This window comes from Schistocerca piceifrons, chromosome 1 (genome assembly GCF_021461385.2).
Source record: "Schistocerca piceifrons isolate TAMUIC-IGC-003096 chromosome 1, iqSchPice1.1, whole genome shotgun sequence".
NCBI classification, from domain to species: Eukaryota; Metazoa; Arthropoda; class Insecta; order Orthoptera; family Acrididae; genus Schistocerca; species Schistocerca piceifrons.
Genome location: NC_060138.1, coordinates 1,246,369,588 through 1,246,394,243, shown reverse-complemented (window position 1 = coordinate 1,246,394,243; position 24,656 = coordinate 1,246,369,588). Strand labels below are relative to the sequence as shown.

Genomic DNA, 24,656 nt, shown 5'->3' with positions numbered 1-24,656 from the left:
AAATGTAATCTTTGCTTACCCAAAAAGGACATAACTTATGATGAAGATGCCTAATTTTTGTTAAAAGTATAACTTTTGGATATTTTATGTAAATGTACAATACATTGTATGTAAATATTTTGTATGGGGATTTTCATACAGCCAGTTATTATAAGTAGGAATTTGAAAAATTTCAGTAGTGGTACAAGTCCATTACCTCCACTTTTCTGCCTATAATGCTTCTGAAATTAATGATCCAAACAAACAGAAATAAAGGTTCATCTGTAGCAGGAAGCCATATGCTTGAATATCTCTGGTATCTCAACTGCAGATTTTTCAGCGCTCATTTAACTTTAGGACTCTGTATCTCAAAATAAAGAAAAATGGACTTGTACCACTATTGAAAAAAGCCCTTCATATGCACTGTAGTTTTTGAAAGGATTTCTTATGTAATATTTTTGTGTGTGTGGATTTTAAACCCAATTTCTGGCGTCACTTGTGGTCATTGAATTGTCCAGTTAGCCATTTGCAATATCTATCTGGTCAATCCAATGAGGGAGTGATGTGACGAAGCAAGATGGGATAGTTTTACTTCCCCTCTTGTTTTTCGATCTGCATCTTTAAAATTCATTTTTTCAATTTTAACTAATTACCATTAACACAAGAGAGTATAATCTGCATTTTCATAAAAGGGAAAGATTGGCTCTCAGTTTTAAAGAATATAAAACCAGATCTAATTTTGTGCTTCGTTTTAGGTATGTAATTGATTTTCTAAATTATTTTGACCATTCCTAGTTAGTATCTTTTATTATAGGGCAAAATCAGTAATTCTTACGTCACTTAAATTCTACTGGTGACGTATAAACAAATATAGACATTCGAGAGACGAAACAATGGCATTTTTAAAGGATCTATTTGGCTCTATTCGAAAACATGTTAGCAAAACCAGCCCTTCATTAATTCCAAAGTAATTAACAATTTTGTCAAAAGTATTGTTTACATAACTATATATGTTAATTTCATCATTTAAACAAATAATTTGGCCTAACTCCTGCAGTAGAAGAAACTGTTACAAGAACCAATGCTTTGATGTATTCAGTTAATTTAATGAGTTAAGTTTTAATCGTAATTTCTGTAACTTTAACTTCAAACCTACTTCAGTGCCTCTTATTATGATGATATATAAGAGCCCGAATTTTGATCACGAGACAAGTCAGTCCACGGACGAGTTTCACACGAGGAACCTGTGTTGGTTAGAACAACAACAATGCATCAACTTAACAGTGAAATAAGTGTTACACCAATAGGCTGTGTGTTAAAGCAATAAAAATGTCTGTTCAGTTTATTTGAAAGACTGAACTGTGTGGTTATGTTTTTTACTGCTCGTAGATGTTCAAGAATAAACTATTTTAGCAATATGTGGGTGTTCGCCTGCAAACTATTAATGAGGCTTACAGAAAGTTAAGCAATAGTGCATTGACCATATAAATGTGTATATGGGGGGGTTTTGAAAAGAGAAAGTAAATGACAGTGAAACGCAAATGTACATCTGTCGGATACATCATTTACAGTAGACAGTAGTTGCTCTTCCACCCCCTATTTATTCAGCAAGTACTTTGACACCAAGGACAATCAACACAGAAGACACAGAAGGCAAACAGCTACTAAGTGAGAACCCTACATGCAATAAAACCTACATTCTCAAAGTCCTCCTGGCCTCAACCTTCATTAGTCATTGTTCCTACCCATCTAGCCCTTCCCTGTTGCCGTTCCAGCACTATAAAGCCCTCTATTCCACCAACACAACCACAGTCCTTTTACTTCTCTCCTTTTCCGCTACCCCCTTCCCCACCTAACTATCCAACTGCATCTAGCTGCTGTAGCCTCTCTCCACCTCATCCCAGTATGCTTCCACGCGCAGCACCTTACCGTCCCCCAGCCCTATCCTGCTTTCCCTCCCTCCCCCTCCCCTCCCCCCAGCCTCCTCCTTACATCCCCACCACCCAGTTGCCTCTCCCATCATGGACTGCTGCTCACAGTCTGGCCTCAACAGCCAGAGACTGTGGCCATCTGTGTGTGTGTGTGTGTGGGGGGGGGGGGGGGGGGGCGAGCATGCGGGGTGGTGGGGGGTGGGGGGGAGATAAAGTTAAATTATGGTGAGGCAGCACTTTTCTGATGAACAGTGACGGATCTCTATATAGTGTAGGCAGACAATATGACGAGATGCTTATATATCTAACCTCTTGTCAGTTACAACAGACTGTGGGATAGTTTCTAATTCAAGCTTTTACTTCGAGAAAGATACAAGCATGGCCAGTTAAAGACAGCAGCACACGGCAATGACTGGATGGTATTCTTTAGGGCTCAAAGGAACACGATTATATTCCCATATCAACTACACTCTTTTTCTCGATGCAGCAACCAGAAGGGTGCCATAACCGAACACCATTTACAGAAGGCTCCATGAAGTACATCTTGGTAAGTCATGCATGTGCCAGTCATAATATGTCACGGGACTTGTCTGTGATGTGAGCATGTCAATGTGTACAAGAGATTTCAGATCAATTGAAGAGTCTCAATTTTGCTTGCAGAGAGAGGGCAAATGTGTTTCAACTTGCCAAGAAGCTTGAACTAAGTATCATTTGTCGAACTTCAGTGAAAGAGATGAATGAGGTAATGTTTATGTGTGGCATGGTAGATCTTTAAATGGGACAGTGACTATGCACATCTATAACAAAAATATTCATGATGCTTATGGAAATCCTTATGCCAGACCAATACCTTCTGGCATTGTCCTACAAGAAGATAATACTTGACCACACAGGCAACATGGGAAGCCAGCTAGATCTCTCCAAAGGGCACACATGGGATGTTCCCAAGAGGTACATTGCTGCTACCAGTTCACTTCCCACCTTCAAAAGAAAATATTAATTTCCTGTTTACCATGTTTAACAGTGTAATAGATTGCTGAATGTGTACGTGAGTGTTGCTGTCTGTGATAGATGAACTCCATACTTCCCTTGTGCAATGCCAAACTGACACATCCCTTTGGAAAACTTCATATGCTCCCCACACCTTAATATAAACCCTCTATTAATAAAACTGCATTTTCACGTTTTATTTATATCACAACTAATATTCACACTTCAGTTAGCTTTCATCACAAGGCACACTTAACTTACACATGCAAATATTAAAAATGACCAACATCATCTAAGTGCAGAATAAAAACTGCAACATTACATACATATTTCTTAATTGCTGATATTTCTTTTGAACTGCTAAGGAGAATCAATGTGGAGTGGTATTACACGCAAAAATAAATCTCCCTCTCAACCCACTCATCATCTTCAAATATTTTCATAGGCAAACAGAAATATGTAAGAAACATGTGTATCATTCTGACAAGTAAAAAGGATGTTTTAAAATTTTGAAAAATCATATTTTTTTTATTTTTACAACATTAATCTCACAGTAATGTTATACTATATTAAATCAAAGAACTGTTCAAGGTCTTCAAAATGACACCACAGTCAATTCTACAGCTTTAATTGTATTTATGCTCAAATTTATACCTTCTAGTTTTGAAAAATTGTCCAGTTTTTCATATTTTGAAACCCCAATACAAGTAATAGGCATGATCAAAAGCTGTTAGAATTTGCAGGCTTAGTTACCTGCATGGTTACTGTTAAAAATCTGATAAATATGAGGCATCAAGGTCTAAAAGGTAAGAATCTACCGTTTCCAGTTCACAAACAGTTCCTTTCACCTATTAAACAACCATTTCGGCTAGTTCTAATAACTTTCGCTTTATTTCCATTTCCGTTTTTCCCCACATCACTGATCATTTTTAGCCGCTTCCCACAGGTTTTAACGTCATTATTTCTTTGCCAGACAATTGTTAGCTTCATTTTCATAATCTGCCACCACAAAACCACTCCTTTTAATACATTTACACGCAGTTTTTTCGAAATTTTCCCAAATTTCTCCACCCTTTAACGTGTTTTGGCAGCAACAGAACCACCTAACCTTTGTGCACATCTTTGTTTACCAACCCAAGTTCACCAGAGGATCAACATACCTCAGCTTTAACCAATACTTTTTCGACTTTTTTCACACCAGACCTCCAGTTGCTTTCTAGTTCACCTTTATCTCTCCCCATATATTTTTATTTTCATTTTCATTTCAGCCTCATGTTACACGTTCCACCTTCTAATACCATGTCACCCTCACAGCTTCCCCACAAAGATCTCATTAAGTTTTATTTACATTCCCTCCGCAAAAGTGCCTTCGCCCTAGCCAGATTACGCTCCCATTACATTTACTCAGGCTTGTCTGACATTTGGCATTACCCCCAAAGGACTCACACTTAAAGTTCCCATCTCTGGCTGTAACCCTTCTTTCCATCAGTCCCTATACCAGTTCCAAACTGAACAATCCATTGCCCTCACCCACCTAATCCTTCACCTACACATCAACTCAGCCAATGAACACACCCGTCAACTCCTATCCTTAATAAAAGTCCTCAATCTCTCCTCTCCCACATCCACACCGGCTGTTCAGAGCATCCTCCTACAGGCCAATTGCAAATTAGAACAGCATGCCACCCTCCACCTCAAAAAACTATCCAATCTCCTGGTTTCCCCACCTCCACAAAGGCAACTCCCTCACCCTTCACAACGTTTCCAGCAAACCTCAACCTCCTCTCATTGCACACAGACCCAGTCTCTCCCATCTACTCAATCTCCCACTTCCAGCTCCACTCCCCCCAAAACATCAAAATTCCAATCAACACAATCTGGAACCACAACACCCTAATTAGGTAGTTAACCTTTCCTCCAAACCTCTCTCCCAATCCGAAACCTCCGTCCTATCCAAAGACCTCACCTTCAGCCCTACTCCCAGATTCAACCAAACAGCCCTCGTCAAAGATTTACTGTCCTACACTCGTACTCTCTGCTGGAAATATCACTTTGCCATGAAGAAAAATGATCCTAATCCTACTCCTAATGATCCAACTCCCCAAGACACTATCCAAATTGAACCCTGCCTGGAACAGTTCTGTCCTCCGTCACAGCGGGACCCACCTCCTCTTCCTCAAAATCACCCTCTCCAAACCTTCCAGGAATTTCTCACTTCCAGCCTTGCCTCTTAATCCTTCTTAAAAAACCTTAATCCTACTCCCAACATCACCACTGCTGAAGCCCACACTATCCATGATCTGAAGGCTGACCGATCCATCGTCATTCTTCCGGCGGACAAGGGTTCCACGACCATGGTACTTGATCGTCGGGAGTATGTGGCTGAGGCCCATCAACCTCCTGACCCCACCGACACCCCACACCCCTACCTTCTACCTACTTCCTAAAATTCACAAACCCAATCATCCCGGCTGCCCCATTATAGCTGGTTACCAAGCCCCCACGGAACGTATCTCTGCCTACGTAGATCATCACCTTCAACCCATTACATGCAGTCTCCCATCCTTCATCAAAGACACCAATCACTTTCTCGAACGCCTGGAATCCTTACCCAATCTGTTACCCCTGGAAACCATCCTTGTAAACATTGATGCCACTTCCTTATACACAAATATTCCGCACGTCCAGGGCCTCGCTGCGATGGAGCACTTCCTTTCACGCCGATCACCTGCCACCCTACCTAAAACCTCTTTCCTCATTACCTTAGCCAGCTTCATCCTAACTCACAACTTCTTCACTTTCGAAGGCCAGACATACCAACAATTAAAGGGAACAGCCGTGGGTACCAGGATGGCCCCCTCGTACGCCAACCTATTTATGGGTCACTTAGAGGAAGCCTTCTTGGTTACCCAGGCCTGCCAACCCAAAGTTTGGCACAGATTTATTGATGACATCTTCATGATCTAGACTCACAGTGAAGAAGAACTCCAGAATTTCCTCTCCAACCTCAACTCCTTTGGTTCCATCAGATTCACCTGGTCCTACTCCAAATCCCATGCCACTTTCCTTGACGTTGACCTCCATCTGTCCAATGACCAGCTTCACACATCCGTCCACATCAAACCCACCAACAAGCAACAGTACCTCCATTATGACAGCTGCCACCCATTCCACATCAAATGGTCCCTTCCCTACAGCCTAGGCCTTCGTGGCAAACGAATCTGCTCCATTCTGTTTTCCATTCTTTTGTATGTTGTTCTTTTCAGCAACTTGGATGCATGAATTGTTAATATGATCGAGCAACAGTTCTCATATATATCTACTCTTTCTATCTTCAGAATTGTGTAGATGCTATTTTTCTGAAAGTCTGATGGTATGTTGCCTGTCTCTAGATTCTACACTCCAACTTTGGTTGCCACTTCTTCCAATGATTTTAGAAATTCTGATGTAATGTTACCTGTCCTTTCTGCCTTATTCAATCTCAAGTCTTCCAAAGCTCTTTTAAATTCTGACTAATACTGGACCCCCTATCTCTTCTGTATCCACACCAATATCTTCTATCATGTCATCAGACAATTCCTCCCCCTCACAGAGGCCTTTAATTTTGTCATCACTTTGCCGATGGATTGCACGATAGTAGACTATCTTCCCTTTGCGGTGGCCCACAGTCATATAGAAGCTTTTGAAAGACATTTTCGCCGTCTGTTAATTGTTCATTTATTTCACATGGTTTTTATTTCTGGTTTGTTGCCATTCTTAAGTGTATGTTAAGGCCAGACTTATTTTAATATTTTAACATGTAGTTCAGAATGGCTAAAAAGCCAAAATCATGATTGTACGAAATGAATGAACAATTAACAGTCAAATGGTGGAAATCTCTTTCAAAAATAAATAAAAATAATAATTAAAAATTGCTGGAATATGTCCACCTTCTTTTGATTTTGTGATCTGATATGGAGATTTCCAGAATTCGAACCTGTTTCCAAGTGCTCAATTTTTGCAACATTCAATGTGAGTCTAACAGTTCATACCATGCCTGCACAGGCTGCTTCAATTCCCGTGACAAGCAGCAACCGTGGCAGTGAGCGGCATCAGTGTGGAACCAGGTCAAAGATACGTTCTGTGGCAGGTCTGATGTGATTGTGTCTGCAATCAAGATGAGCAGCAGTGACACTGTGGAACCTTGGTTCATCCCACCTGTCACTGTGAAGCTGATGTCTAGGCCACATGGACAACACAAGTAGTTTACTGTTTTCTTTACAACATTTTAACCCAGAGAACAAGATGAATAGCCAGTCTGTGGTCACAGAGAATATATCAAAACATATGCTGTGGAACATGCCAAAATTCTTCTTCATCTATAGGAAAGCCATTTGCAAGGGTATGTATTCCTCTTTAATGTTTTTCATTGACTTGAAAGACTGAGAAAGTAGCATGAAATCATGGGGATCTGGGGGATGGTGCTGATGTAACTGCCGGCAATTCTTCAAAATATGTAATCAGCAATAGAGGAAGTGGATGGCAACCCATAGTCTTATGGTAGTTAAATACATTAAGTGAGAGGTACTGGCACATTGAAACTTTTAATGTGGCTGTGTGAAATGCCAGACAACAAGACAGTTGCCTGGAAAATGTTGCATGCCCTGGTCTTGCACACAATTTTACTATTCCTGGATGTCTCCCCTCTTTATATTCAGAATATACCATATTCCAAAATCAGTAAAAATGCATTCGTTCATGAATACCCTTATTACCAAGGTTTATGTTGAAAATCTCCCTTACAAAAAGCAGTACCCAATATCCTACCAAACATCCTCCAAATTGAATCTGCACTCTGATCAGGTGACCTCTCTGTTAATGTGAACTAACCTGTTTCTAGTCTCCCAAGTCTGTGCTGTTGCCATGGCTATGTTTTATTCTTCTTTTCTGCTCACATGATAGTATTACCAGTAGTACCATCAGTGGAATTAATCGTCTGACGCTATTTCCATTCTTGTATGCTTAACATTCTTATTTCCTCTCCCCCCCCCTTTCCCTCTGACTGCTGGAAAAAAAAAAAAACATTTACATCTTCTGAATACTTATCTTAGATTCTGATTTCTCTGACCAAACAAGCGACCTTCAAATTTTAAGTCTCATTTTGTTGGTTATTTTTATTTTCTGCTTTGTTCACTAAATTTGATCTTGAGTAGCTTGTAGCCCACTACCATCTTCCCACTAAACTCTGTTGCCTCTCGTTCCTTTTTTCAGTACTTGCAACTAAGCCACTTATATGTCTTCTCTATCCCTTTGCTTATTTTTCTCCACAAGCAGAAACTTACTGTTCTGGCATTTCACGATTTCCTGCCTACAGCTGCTACTGTTGGCTGTATAATGACTTACAGCATGTCATGTTTTTTCAGTACTTGCAACTAAGCCACTTATATGTCTTCTCTATCCCTTTGCTTATTTTTCTCCACAAGCAGAAACTTACTGTTCTGGCATTTCACGATTTCCTGCCTACAGCTGCTACTGTTGGCTGTATAATGACTTACAGCATGTCATGTTAGCTTGGTTTTCTTATGAACTATTGTTCTACTGAAGACTTCAAGGCCTGATTAGCACTGTGTTAAACACCCCACCTTCCATATTGTGTTCATTTTCGCTTAAATAGCAAAACATCATAGCTAGGCAATTCCAGGGTTGCAAGTGTTTTCCCCATTCATTTATTACCTTTCTCCATTAAGTATTGCACTTACAAGACTGATTACTTGTTTGATTATACAATTATATATGCAGTATGACTACAGTAACAATTAGCTAATTTATTCATGTTAATTTTGGATACGATCCATGGCTGACGATTGAATTGCTTGAATAAATAGAGCAGCCAGTCACTTTTTTTTTTTTATAATGCAGTAATCAGCCACATGGTGAATACTGTGCTGTACCAGTGAGGCTTGAAGCGTTGGTGCTATGCACGTAGAAGTGGGAAAAAGGAGCCAAAAATTACAGGACAAAAGACAGCTGAAGAATTCAAAATGCAGTCAATAAAAATGGTGTACTCACAAAGATATAAATTTATTATGCTAATTTAAGATCATTGAGAGCCCAAAATGTGTCTTCACATAAATAGAACTATGGTAAAAGTGGCTTATGGCTCTATTTCTTCTAGTAATAAAACAATAATAACTTAAAAATGCTAATTAAAAAATCAACAAACATACTTTGTAGGTGTAGTGTTAATGTTATGAGGTAATATCAAATTTTGACTTACAATTATCATCCACCAAATTACTTTTTTTGATGCGACGGTATATTCTTCCACAAGTTCCGCTAGATAATAGAGTCCAGCAGCTGTAAAAATGAGATGTGATACATATTTCCTAATTTTCTACATACGTTCAAAATTTCATAGCCCTCATATTCATGAGAACATATTTTGTACGTTATAGTGTACACACATAACAACACAAAAACAACAATGCTGGACACAGAGAACAATTTATGTGAATACACTTACAAGCGAACAATTCATGTGAATACACTTATAAGAAGTTTACATTCATACAGCCTATATAGGCGACAGAGTTCAGCTAAGTGAGAATTGTAGCTGTGTCCTGAATGTGCAGCATAGTACCAGTTCTGGAGACAACTCAAGCAGCTGACTGATTACACCCACTATCAGGCACCATATGAAGTGAAACCTTCCACTGCAACCACCCTCTGTCTGGGCCTTCTCTTAACAGGCACCAGTAGGGTTCATCAACAGACAGTGTAAGGAACTTCATAATATAGTGTTTCAATTGGGGTTTTGTTTGCTACAGTGAAGAACACTATTATGCAACAGCCCGAACTAAGATTTACTATTTATGGGGCTAGCTCTTCGAACAGCAAGGACACTGTGGAACATTTTTTCTGTGTTGTTCCTAGGCATAATATCACTAGAACAGACATAGGGAGAATGGTGGTCAATGAAAGAATTTGATGAGCGACAACTATCTGTAATAGTTTCAAGGGTGACTCACCTGGCGCATAACATTTCACAATGAAAATGATTGGTTCCAGTGGAAGCAGAGCCTGTGTTTAATAGTGTAACAGTCCCACAAACACGTTAGATGTAAAATAAGATGGACTGGGGACAACTTTCTGACAATCTTCAAGAGACGCAGGAAAGAAAGTAAAGGTGTGTGGCAGCAGGTCCTGTGGACTATAGTAGCAAAAATTTTGTTTTGGGCATGACAAAGAACAGCTTGAAGTCTTAGCATTAGTTTACAGGTGTGCAAATTTCTGTTTCTGAGCTTCAGCCAAAGTTCTAAGTTGCAGGAGTCAAAGTAAATAAAGAACATGGTATGCAGCCAAAGAGAAGGCAATGAGGAAGTAATTAGTCACAGGATAACTCTTCAATATATAACAGATACAGCTGCCTTTTCAATGGATTGCAAGAAAAATGACGAGAACCTTTACTTCATCTACATAATCTGGAGTTCAACACTGTGATCAGTTAGGAAAAAAGTGATAACCAAACTGACTTAATACAGAAATCTAGATGGATTGACAAGGATTTAAGCCCCACTTCTTCCTAACAGAAAACCACGTTCTTGGCTATTGTACAGTTTTGCTCAGCACCAGTACATCTTGGAGAGGCACAAATATTGAATACATGTAACATGTCATCAGCATGAGAAAACTTTATTTCACTCCTAAGTTTATCTAGTTGGAAAAATGGGTTCACAACTTTTTAAAATTTGAAGCTAAAAGCTCCTAATACTGGCAGCTCCAACATTCAGAGAATAGGGGGAGGAGGATGAAAGAGTTTTTAGGTGCTCAAAATATGTCACTCGTCTTACAAGAAAATGACAGTGGCACACACTTACATACATACACAAGCATGCACATGCACGCACATACAGACAATAAGGTGGGTTGTGGGGTACACATGAAGACCAACTGCTCCTTCCATTACATAACTGAATGTGTTTTCTAGAATTATTATATATACCTTGTTCCAATCCTGTAACTACTTGTAAATCTCAGAGGGCTTAAGATTCGATGTGTGGTTTTTTCCCATTAGCGGAGCTATCAGCCTTGTTCCAGTTTATTTAGTTTCAGCATGCTAGAAGCAGTAGTTCTTGGACTCCCTTCAACATGTATCATCACGTTAGCCACACCTTTTTCCTGTTATATTATCCAACTATTTCATATTTACATTTCTAATTTACTGGACTTAAAACCTGTACATTAAAAACAGGCAGCATCCAAAATAAAAATCTTTCTCACACTTTATGAATATCTCTCTCATCTTTTCCTGGTGTGTGTCCTTTGAGTTGATTTGCTTGGTAACTCATCTACTACACCCTCCCCCACTGTCAGAGAAATGAGTCTCAAGTTCCAAAAGCAAGCATTACTGTATCACCAATTTCAATAACTAATTCAGCATGGTGACAGAAAACACTGCATCTGCTAATAACCAAGAAAGTACAGATACATTATATTCATTCTGCAGACACTATTTACTTCACTGGCAGACAATAGTTCCAATAATTTAACCCCATGGAGATTCCACAAATATTCAATCTGTGGGCTGTTTCTAGATCTATCTAAACCATTTGATCTCGTGTGATATGATCAGTCATAGTCTGCTGCTTAGGAAAGTGCAAAGAAGTTTTCCTACAACTGACAAAAGTCACACCTTTCTAGCATGCAACACATGGTAGAAATATGTCAAGAAAATAAGATCAAACAATGGAAAATCCAAGATGGAATGAAAAGGAAAGATACTGCTCATCATATAGCGGAGATGCTGAGTCGCAGACACGGACAACAAAAAGACTGCTATGCAATCCTAAATACCTGGAACCCATAACACACATTTAAACTCTTGCCCTGCAGGAACTTGAGCAACAAGCACAATGCCACCTCATGAAGTTCTCCACCCTGCTCAAGTCCTATTCCTACCTTGGAGTACCACTGTCCACCACCTCTACAACAACCTCCAAACTTCCCCCACGTCCCCTCATATCTGACAAACCCTGTCTTGCAGACCAACTACACTTACCCCACCCTCCAAAACTCCCTCCCACCAACGCACAGAATCCAGAACCTAAACAGACCCGTAACACAGTAATGAACCTTTCCTCCGGAAGCCTTAGTCCCACAGAAAATCAGCCCATTCCAAAGACCTCACCTTTTGCCCCTCTCCCAAATTCAATCAAGCACACCTTGTCATAGAGCTTCTCTCCTTCTCCCAGTCCCTACAGTGGAAACACTTTTTTGCCACCAGCCCTACCAATCAGACTCAACCAAACACCAATACTGATCACTGCCTAACTCATTTCAGTCCTCCATCCAACCATGATCCACCCCCTCTGCCCGAAAACCACTTCCTGTTAACTTTCCAGAATTTCTTAAACCCGAACCTTGCCTCACCATCATTCCCCAAATCCCTCAACATGCAAACCAACCTTACATCCACAGAAAGAACCACAGTCCACCATCTAAAAACTGATCTCGGCCTTATAATCCTACCTGCTGACAGAGGCACCATCACTGCTGTTTCGAACCGCAGGGATTACCTGGCAGGACTCTGCCAGCTGTTGCACCTACAAACCTTGCCACAGTGACCCTACTCCAGAAATCCCGCAGGATCTCCAGCCTCTCCTCAAATCCTTAGGACCATCCCAGAACCTCTCCCTGGAGTCCATCTGTCTGCTCACCCTTACCACTCCCCACACTCCTACCTTCTATATGCTTCCTAAACCTCATAAACCTAACCACCCATGACACCATATTGGGTCTGGTTACTGTGCCCCACTGAGAGAATCTCTGTTCTCATAGACCAACACTTTCAACCTATTACCCAGAACCTACCCTCCTATATAAAAAATACCAACCACCTCCTCCATCGGCTCTCCACAGTTCCTGTCCCTTTACCACAGGGTGCCCTGCTCGTCATTACTGATGCCATCTCCCTCTACACTAACATTCCTAATGCCTGGGGCCTTACTGCTATTGAATACTACCTTTCCCAACACCCAATGGATTCCAAACCAACAATCTCCTTCCCAGTCACCTTGACCAACTACATTCTCACCCACACCTACTTCTCCTTTGAAGGCAATACCTACAAACAGATCCGGTGTACAGCCATTGGCAACCACATGGCACCATCCTATGCCAACCTTTTCATGGGCCATCTAGAGGAATCCTTCCTAAACACCCAGAATCCTAACCCCCCCCCCCCCCCCTCCACCTGGTTAGAAATTCATTGATGACATCTTTGCGATCTGGATTGAGAGTGAGGACACCTTATCCACATTCCTCCAAAACCTAAAAAACTTCTCCCCCATTTGGTTCACCTGGTCCTACTCAACCCAACAAGCCACCTTCCCAGATGTTGAACTCCACCTCAAAAATGGCTACATTGGCACCTCCATCCATATCAAACCTACTAACTACCAGCAATACCTCTATTTTGACAGCTGCCACCCATTCTATACCAAGCCCACCCACCTGCAGTCATCACATCTGCAATGACGAGCGGTCCCTCTCGAGACATACTGTGGGTCTCACTGAAGCATTCAGACAGTAACTGTCCTCCCAACCTTTTACACAATCAAATAGCCCGTGCCCTATCATTCCAGTCTCCCACCACCTCCCAAGTACCACCATCCAGTCCAGACAGAGGAACATTCCACTTGTAATTCAGCACCACCAGGGTTTCGACTACCTCTCGTCGCGCCCTGCAATGAGAAATGTCTTGCCCACTATCCTTCCCACCCCTCCCACAGTGGTATTCCGCCATCCACTGAACCTACACAATACAGGGTGTTTCAAAAAGAATATACGTATTACAAAGTATTATTTTGTCCAAACTATTGATCACTGCATCTCGGCTCGGCTATTGGAGAAACAAATACATAGTTTCATTTATATTAATAGCCACTAGATGCCAGTTGTCTTCTGTCTTGCTTGGTAACTGTCATATATTTAAAACGGCTACTCTGCAGCAGAAATCATTTTGTGTTCTCAAGTTTGCAAAGTGCAATTCCGTGATTACAGTGCAAAGATTTTTCGGGCTGAAGTACCAAATTGATCCTACAAATGGGTGGAACATTTGCAGATGGTACTGACAGTTTCTAGATACAGAATGTGTATCTAAAGGAAAAAGTCCTGGCCGTCCTACGTTCATGAAGAAAATGTTGCACAAATTCAAACTGCTTTCCAACATAGTCCTGCAAAACCAACTCATCGTGCCAGTCAGGAGTTAGAACTACCTACAACAACACTTTGGCGTGTTTTGAGACGTCAGTTGGTTATGTTTCAAGCTCTGCATCCTAATGACAAATGCAAATGTGTGGCATTTTGTAATGAGATTCTTGATGCTACTGACAATGGTAACATCTTTGCACAACACATTGTGTTCAGTGATGAAGCGACTTTTCACATTGGTGGGGCCTACAGAACCCACATGCAGTCATTGAACATGTATGAGATCCACCCAAAGTCAATGTGTTTTGTGCGATATCCCGATCATCTGTTTACGGCCCATTCTTCTTTGATGGCAACATGGTTAACGGTCGGCAGTATCTTGCTATGTTACAAAACAGGTTGTTTCCGAGGCAGTACGAAGACAACTTCATTTTTCAACAAGATGGGGCACTCTCTCACTGGAGTTGCCAAGTGTGTGAATATCTGAATGAAACTCTACCGAACCATTGGCTTTGTCATCAACGAACTCGCAACTTAGCATGTGTCAGATGGTCTCCACAGTCACCGGATTTGACACCCTCTGACTTCTTCCTGTAGGGTTTCGTCAAAGACAACGTTTATGTACCACCACTTCCACAGAACCTGGAAGAGTTGAAGAACCGGATCCGTATTGCCATAACATTAGTGACGAAGGACATGCTTGCCCGGGTATGGGAGGTATTTGAGTTTCGATGTCATATTGCTCATGTCGCTGATGGAGGACATATTGAACATCGGTAATCTGAACTTGAGAGGTTTTCAAATATGTGTGTAAAGTTTCATATTTGTATGTCTTAAAGTTTAATAAATATATGAATTTGAAATACGTATATTCTTTTTGAAACACCTTGTATACTAGTCCACCCTTACACAACCCCTGCTCCCAACGCCTTACCTCGTGGCTCATACCCTTGTAATAGACATAGATGCAAGATCTGTCCCATACATCCTCCCACCACCACCTACACCACTTCAGTCACAAACATCACCTATCCCATCAAAGGCAGGGCTCCTTCTTAACCCAGTCATGTGATCTACAAGCTAAGCTGCAACCACTGCGCTGCATTCTATGTGGGCATGACAACCAACAGGAGATCTGTCTGCATGAAAGGTCACTGACAAACAGTGGCCAAGAAACAAGTGGACCACCCTGTTACTGAGCATGCTTCCAAACATGACATCCTTCATCTCAATGACTGCTTTACAGCCCGCACCATATCGACCCTTCGCACTAACACCAGCTGTTCTGAATTGCACAGGTTGGAACTTTTCCTGCAATACCTCCTACGTTCCTGTAACCCTCCTGGCCTCAACCTTCGTCAGTCACTGTCCTCACCCATCCAGCCCCTTCCCTGTCCCCATTCCAGCACTAGACAGCCATCTTTCCACCATCACACCCTGCCTTTTTAATTCTCTCCTTTTCTGCTAGTCCCCCCCCCCCCCCTTTCCACCTCTCCCCTGCCCTCCGCCTAACCTACAGCATTAGACTGTCTGGCACCCCTACCATACTATACCTCCCATCCCCACCCCAGCCTCCTCCTTACCCCCACCCAGTCGCCACTCCAATCATGCACCGGTGCTGCTGCTGGCAGTGTGGTTTCAGTTGCCTGAGACTGCGGTCATGTGCAAGAGTTGCATTTGTGTGCGCGCGCCTGTGTGTGTGTGTGTGTGTGTGTGTGTGTGTGTGTGTGAGTTCTATTTTTGACAAAGGGCTTACTACCCGAAAGCCTATTTATTTGTTACAGTCTTTTTGTTGTGCCTATCTGCGACTCAGCATCTCAAGAAAATAAGAATTACTTTTCAGGATACTGGAAAGTTAATTATGGAGTACCCCATTGCCCTCTGTTGGGCCTTTGGTTATTCTCACTTTTTATAAATGATTTACATACGACTTGAAAGCAGCAGAACCATTGTTGTTCACACCATCTTCTTGCCAAAGTGTAAAGATATTGCAAATGTACCCCTGTTTATATGTGTGTGTGTGTGTGTGTGTGTGTGTGTGTGTGTGTGTGTGTGTGTGGCATGGGGGGGGGGGGGGGGGAGATTGCTATCTCCTCACCCTGCTGGTGAGGTTGGGTCACCAATATACTAGGCAAATGCATCACTGTAAATGGAAGCAAAGAATATATTAGGCATGTGTCCCTAGAACAGAAAGGCAAATAAGGTGTGGCAAGTACAGCCGGAATGAAGAACATGCAATTGAGTTTGAGAACACAAAGTTACTGCGCCAAGCCAGCACTTACTAGGATGGCAAAATAAAAGAATCGATAAACATTAGGATCCATTGATCAACAGAGACTAGGGTTATTAACTCAGTTTGGCGTGGGATACTGTATAAGCATCTATCCACTTCTAGTGTGTCCAACAGTGGACAGCACAAGATGGATCATGGATGCCCATGCACAGACTGAAAGCAGCCTCCTACTCTGGCAAAACCTCACAAGACTTTGGCACCTATACCAAGAGGAAATGGTATTTTCACCTCTTGTATAACATCTGCAATATCTCAAGTTGGTAAGACACTTGTTGAAATGTTGTGGTTTTTAATACTCAACTGAAAAAAAAAATAAAAAGTTTGCTGCAATCTGGCTGAAAATCAATGAGCTTGTCATCAACATGACTCATTGAAGAAATACCGTTAAGTCTTTAAACTGATTTGTTGGGATACTTCACAACTTTGCTAAGAAGGCAATGTAGAAAATAAAATTCTAATGTGGAGTACTAATCTGGTGCCCTCCTTGCTTGGGTAGAGCCATCTTTTCATAACAGAAAGCAGAGGGGTCACAACAATAACCAGCAAATGAATGAAACTCACAGTGAGAAAAAATAAATGTGAAGTCTCAAAAAAATTCTGTAATGTGGTCACTCCTCTTCTGAACCTAAATAAATAACCACCAATGCCTCTAAAGTATGTTCGAAAACTAATGTTTGCTGATGACAACTATATTAATCAATGGCCCAAATTGAACCATATCAAACCCAATATATATTACAGCTGAGTGGGTCTACAAGTGGGTCAGTAAATGGGAAATCAACCAATAGTCTTGTTATCAATATACCAAATTTTGATAATTTTTTGTACATTTGTAATAGCAGTGTTTGCATGAAATATCATAAATTTAAAAAAAATTTTGACCTTTCATTATTTTACTAATAAATTTTTAAAACTTCCAAATTATGCAATGGTTGTTACATTGAACCACCAAATCCTCAAGGCTGTATGATTTACAGACCTAAATTTTGTAAAATTTTATCCAGTTTCTAGTAAGCTTTAAAAGTACTTGCTATTTGATGAAGCAATGCTGAATTTAAAATTTATGTAAGTCATGTGCGTGCCAAATATCATGACGCTATGCTATTCCAGTGGGAACATGTTAAAATAAATTTTATTTTGCTGATAAGTGCAACATCTTGTGCATAGTCTGTAGTCCTTTGAACTTATTACTAATTTTACTGCAATCCTTCCACGTCTAAAATCAAACAAGGAGCTCTAATCATTATTAATTTTTATTCAGTGACAGTCAATATATTACTTTATTAGAATCACACACTTAACTTCAGGTACAGCTTTCCCATGTTAGATTTGAAAATATTTTAGCATACACCATAATAACAAATCATCAATTAAGGCTATGAATAATTTAGTTAATTATGCCTTCATTTTACCATTAAATTAATGTACCCAATATAATTAATCAAACAATGGTGCAGCTGTTATGATTTAACAATGCTTTATTTGAGTACAATAAGCAACATTTTATTATCTTCACCAAGTAAGACATTATAGCTATACAATGACAGTCCTATTAATTTAAGCTGATATATTGCAGTTTGCTCTTAAATAACATAACCTAGTTCTCCCAAGCAATAATACCATATTACTGATGTAACAATATGTTCATTTCTAGTATAATCCTACATCTACATCTTCCACAACTCTTCATCTGATAATCTTTGCATTCTTCCATGGCAGTAATATAATTTAGTATACAAATTAAGACTTTTTTCGGAGCGGCCAATTTATCTAGTTTTCCTGGTTACGGAAAAGAAAGAAGCAGTCCACAATGATGCATAAATTAAAGGTTTACTTCTCATTTTTATCTCTGGACAGACAAGCCACCCACAAGTTACTGTCATAGGCACAAGCAACACGTACTGCAATTTGTTCGAATACATGCTATCTGCATCTGGACTCACTTGAATTTTATGAACCCCAAAATCCTTAAAATCAGAAACAATTCTTGCTGTACCTGTGGCAATTCTCATAGGAATAAATGCATGTTACTGCCAAGTCCCTGTGACTGCTATGACTTCATAAAATCTTTTTGCCAAACTCTCTTTCATATGCTGCCTGTTCATAATCTGTCACAAACAAAAAAGTGACTGAGGGCATGCTTAGGGCCAACCGAAGTTTGCATAACACATGTCTGCTATGACCCATGATATAAATGTGTTGTGTTCTGTGACATCAAGAAGGCGTGGCATATTTGAAATGGATCACATTTGTAGAGGGTGTATTGATGTTAAGTGGTGGTGCACTCTAGTGTGTGATATTTATCTTTCTAAATTGTTTGTGATATCAGTGACTCACTGCACTCCTTGAGTGCTGTTTGCGAGAATAATATCGGAGGGGTTTGTGGCAGTTTGTTAGAGAGTTATTTTGATGTTGATAGTTCATTCTTGGGTGTGGAATTATTGGTGCAGTGTGTTGTTTATGGTACGAGATTTCAATTTATGTCTCATTTCTTATTAGTTGTGGATAACAAATTTGATGGGTAGGTCTCTGCATGCTCGAATTGTTGACCATAATTAAATTCCTGCAGTTATTAAGTTTAACTGTCTATTACTTGAAGTGTTACATTTGTGCAGAAGGTATGAAATTGACCAAAGATTGAGAAGTCTACACTGGCCATTGGGGAGATCGTGTTAATGGCACATTTTTGCTATCAATAGATGTGGGTGTCAGCTGACTTTTGTTGGCAAATATATTTTTATGATTTCATTGTAGTATATACAATACAGAGTGTGTGTGTGTGTGGCGGGTGGGGGTTAAGTGTGTGTTTCTTGCATATTGAATATAGTGTTGATGACATTTTCTTATGTATTTTTGAGTTAGGTTGTTAGTTGCTAGTAATTACGTTGGAATGTGATTGGTAGGTATTGTGGAATTTGTTTTACCTACATTGGTGATGTTAGGCTTTATGGTACCTTGGGCTTTGTTTTAGCTACATATGTCAAGTGAAATATTAGATACTGGAATTATTGACTTTTGTGTGGCTTTGTGGAATCATGGATTTCATTTAGCTTCATAGGTCAAGTGAAATTTAGGATACCAGGTTTTACAGCTATGTGTGGGTTCACGGTATTGTGGACTTCATCTCAGCTAGAAAGGTCATATGTGAAACATCCGATAAGAGTTTCTGCTTCATTTTTGGGTTAGTATTTGTTTTGGTATGTCTCCATTGTTACAACTGTCATATACTTACTATGTCCCTGCCCAAAACTCCCTATATCCCTCCAGTTGTCTTGACAGTTTCATATTCTGTGATTAGATTTTTTTTAAATTAATTGTATTTGTTCATGTGTCTAGCGAGTGCCATCATGGTTGCCACACTGAAACCGAGTGTCCGCCCCCTTGATGACGCAGTGCGTCAAAGCCAGCAGATGATACCACAATCTTTGATTTTGCCCATATTTCCTTTTCCCCATTCAAACAATTGGAAGGAAGCTAATATTGCATTTCCACAACTGATTATTATGAATGTTTAAGAAAACAACTCAACTGTTATATTAGGTGCATTTATTTAACCGGTAACAAAGTGGCCAAAATGTATCAGTGCTATGATTTAAAGTGTTTAACAACCCAACAAAAAACTGAAAGGCACATGTTGGAATATACACTTCGTGGTTGCCACTTGTTGCATTTCAACATGTGCTTTTATTGCTCTATTAAGCATTTCAAATCATCACAACAGCAGTTTTCTGCCAAACCCCCTGAGCATGCTTAATGAGTTACACATGTGTGCACCAACTTGCTCTCATTTGCCACACCAGAGCTTTGCTAGTTTTTTCTAAACATTTCATCTCCAATGAAGTGAATTACTGTCAATGGATGTGAATGTTTTTGTTTCGTTATATATTTGTAATATAAATTTCCTGCTGTTCTTTCAATATGCCTCATTTGGAATGCCAACAAGAAACTTGCCACACACTGACAGTGTACAACTAAAAAGGAAAATAATTCTAAATTTTAAAAATTGGCAAAACTTAGAATTTTAATGAATTTTGTCAAATAGCACACATTTTAATGCTTTTAATAAACTGAATAAAATGGTATGCATTTCACCTCTGTGTGCAAAATAGTTTGGGATATGGTCAGTTTAAGGTTTCAAAATGTGGCAGAAATTGCACACTTTTAGAAAATTCACAAACTAATAATTCAGAAATATACTGTCCAAAAAATCTTAATTTGGATTTTAGCTTCTTTTGAAAGGTGGAAAAAATTATGAAATCCTAAATCATCACACTTAACATTTATTTTTTAATTTTTTTTATTGGTTGACTTCAAATGGAATGACCTGATTGGTTTACAAGGAACAGTGTAGGGTCTGGTCTCACAAAGATTTGTACTATACTGTTTCAGACAAATACAGATGACCAGTTGGCACCAGAAATAAAGATCAATTGTCACATATTACATTTCGGTAAATGTCATGTGTTAAGTACCCTAGCAGCTACATGAGTAAGAAGCTAAATCAGAGACAACACAATCAGTTCGGAAGAAACCTCTGCACTGAGAAAAAGTGTGGAAGGGGGTGAGGTTTCTTTGTGCATGGTGGCAGAGAAAAGGTAAATAATTTCCATGTTGTCATGTCATACCAAGTGCATGCAACATTGAATAAAATAGCATCAGCAGCAAAGTATAACCAAGTCACACTCTACAGGAGAGCATTTATTGTCTCCTCTGTTACCCACAGTAAGGCATCTAGTGAAGGACTAAGTCTCATTCGTTGCCAGAGGCTACTGGAGGGTGACCATGCAAACAGTTCAAAACTGAGATGCCTTCCGATGTGATGCACACTATTTGACACCTATACTCTTGTCACTTAAGAAATTAGACCCTTAAAGCAGTAAAGGAGTTTTGCTATTTGGGGAGCAAAATAACTGATGATGGTCGAAGTAGAGAGGATATAAAATGTAGACTGGCAATGGCAAGGAAAGCGTTTCTGAAGAAGAGAAATTTGTTAACATCAAGTATAGATTTAAGTGTCAGGAAGTCATTTCTGAAAGTATTTGTTTGGAGTGTAGCCATGTATGGAAGTGAAACATGAACGATAAATAGTTCAGACAAGAAGAGAATAAAAGCTTTCGAAATGTGGTGCTACAGAAGAATGCTGAAGATTAGATGGGTAGATCACATAACTAATGAGGAGCTACTGAATAGGATTGGGGAGAAGAGGAGTTTGCAGCACAACTTGACTAGAAGAAGGGATCGGTTGGTAGGACATGTTCTGAGGCATCAAGGGATCACAAATTTAGTTTTGGAGGGCAGCATAGAGGGCAAAAATCGTAGAGGGAGACCAAGAGACAAATGCACTAAGCAGATTCAGAAGGATGTAGGCTGCAGTACGTACTGGGAGATGATGAAGCTTGCACAGGATAGAGTAGCATGGAGAGCTGCATCAAACCAGTCTAAGGACTGAAGACCACAACAACAACAACAACACAGTCTTGTCACTGTATTTTTCAAAATAAACAGGGAAATCAGTTAAGAAAGTTTTTCTTCTTGAAGTACCTATCACTTTGTGCACTGCTTGAACACTAGAATACTTAACATACTCTCACTCTGTCATTTTATGGAATTATCTTCAGAAACAGTATTAAATGAACCGAAGCCTGTAATAAGAGCACCAAGTAAAATTAATAACTCCATATCATAGACTTCGGAATTCTTTCCAGCACATTGGCAGTGTAGTGCTACTTGTTGCTAACAACAAAACATCAGTTACACTCAATCTGTGATTTACATACCCACATTACGAGGAACAAAGATAGTTTCGAATTTGGATTTTTGTCTCCGCTTCAGAATGAAGGTCCATACTCCAGTGTGAAGGCCTTCAGGAAGAGGAGCGGGGAAGAGATGTTAATAACGGAAAGATAAGGGTTTAATGTAGACGCTGGATGGCGGTAGGTAGAATTGGAGACCCATTCGTTCCGAATTCAAACTCACCATTTTAACCACTACAGAACTTCGTCCGGTGTATTACATGAATTTTCTATTAAACTACTAATAAATGATGTGTCAGGTAAATTGATTTCATTGTTAATGATGGCGTTGAAACGTATGGGGAAATCTATTTTGGGAAGACGTAGCAAAAGCCACACAAAACATTAACGAAACCAACTAGTCAGAAGCCACAGCGGTCACGAAAAGTGGCATGGGCAGAAGTGTCCCTTCCACTCTATCTATCACAGGAAACCTAGGAATATCGGACCACTACGCTCCGCATCTCTACTAGAAGTAAACTCTCTTATTAACATTATGTGAGTGCTTACTTAACAGTATTAGTATTATGAAAGCAACTCCAACAAATAAACAGTTCTTCACTTACCAACAGCCACAGTCACAAAGCACACTTGCACCAACAATGCAAACCAACTCAATAAATAAAAAAACCACATTGTTAGCACACCTATATCAATGACATTATGATACACGAGAACGAATATGCATTTCGCTTTTCACTACAACTTTCCTAAACTTATCGATTTCTCTTTGGTTATGTTTATAGTCATGTTGACAAAATACTATCTGCACCAAAGTTGTTCCACAGCTGGCAAGGTTACAGTTGTACCAACATTCCATACCTGATGTTGTCTGCAGGCGCTAAGACAGTTATCTGGAGCCAATTAACTTTGTATTTATTGCAGTGCACGTTACTGATCCATTTAGACATTTGTATAATTTCATTAGAAGTGTTTTATAATACTAAGTATATACAGAGCATCTCAGGAAACTTTCACCTCTTCGTTAAAAATCTGGAAGCTCCGTTGTCCTATCTCACTGATAAAAAAATGAAATAGTGGTTGTTGGTGATTTTAATGTGGATTTATTGCAAAGTTATGTCAGTCTACAATTATTGCCATCAGTAAAATGTCACTCAATTTAGTTCCTACTGTGAACTTCAAGTCACAGGTTTGTAAGTACTCTGAGACTGGTACTGACTTAACTAACTTTGTAGACAAATCGTTTGAGCAGTTGCCAGCGGGCTCTTGCGCATGCGCAGAGCTGAATTCCCGTATGAGCAGTGCCTTCTTCCGCTTCTGGCTACTTGAAACGTCAAAACGTGGCTGTTTGCCGTATGAGCAGTAGCAGCAAGTAGCCACATGCTACCCTGAAAAATTTTTCTGGCACGCCCAAGCTGCCAGATTCGCGCATGCGCAGAGCAAGCTGAATTATCTGATTTGATCCATTATAAATGGTTTTTGAATTATAGTAGGGGGGTTATTCTCCACGTGCCCTGCGTGTATATGTTTAGTGATATTGCTAGTCTCTCACAGAACAGCTCACACGTCAAATAAAAACAAATCAGATTTCATTCTCATAATCATGAAAGACTAAAATAAGCTAGTACTTTCAATTTTCTCATTTTATATTATTTCCACGTTATTAGCAATCAACTATTAATGTCTTAATGACGCAACTTCTGTTGGTTTTGTGGAGAAATTTGCTTGTGTTATTTTTTTCTTCTGAGGCAGTTAGTTTATTTGAAACGAAGTTTCTGAAACTATAAGTGTCTGGGAAAAGACGGCCTGCACTTGAATAGATTAGGCTCTGTGAACCTTAGTAAAATGTTCATTGTTGTTGTTGTGATCGTCAATCCTGAGACTGGTTTGATGCAGCTCTCCATGCTACTCTATCCTGTGCAAGCTTCTTCATCTCCCAGTACCAACTGCAACCTACATCGTACTGAATTTGTTTAGTTTATTCATCTCTTGGTCTCCCTCTACGATTTTTACCCTCCACACTGCCCTCCAATACTAAATTGATGATCCCTCGATGCCTCAGAACATGTCCTACCAACCGATCCGTTCTTCCAATCAAGTTGTGCCACACGTTCCTCTTCTCCCCAATTCTATTTAATACCTGCTCATTAGTTATGTGATCTACCAATCTAATCTTCAGCATTCTTCTGTAGCACCACATTTCGAAAGCTTCTATTCTCTTCTTGTCTAAACTATTTATCGTCCATGTTTCACTTCCATACATGGCTACACTCCATACAAATTCTTCCGGAAATGACTTCCTGACATTTAAATCTATACTCCATGTTAACAAATTTTTCTTCTTCAGAAATGCTTTTCTTACCATCGCCAGTCTACATTTTATATCCACTCTACTTCGACTATCATCAGTTATTTTGCTACCCAAATACCAAAACTCCTTTACTACTTTAAGTGTCTCATTTCCTAACCTAATTCCCTCAGCATCACCCGACTTAATTCAACAACATTCCATTATCCTCG

At 39.8% G+C, this 24,656-nt stretch overlaps 1 pseudogene; it reads right to left on the bottom strand.

Annotated features, from left to right (window-relative positions):
* Nucleotides 1-22,952, bottom strand: part of LOC124803205 — a 58,255-nt pseudogene extending 35,303 nt beyond the window's left edge.
* Between the last annotated feature and the right edge of the window lie 1,704 nt (nucleotides 22,953-24,656).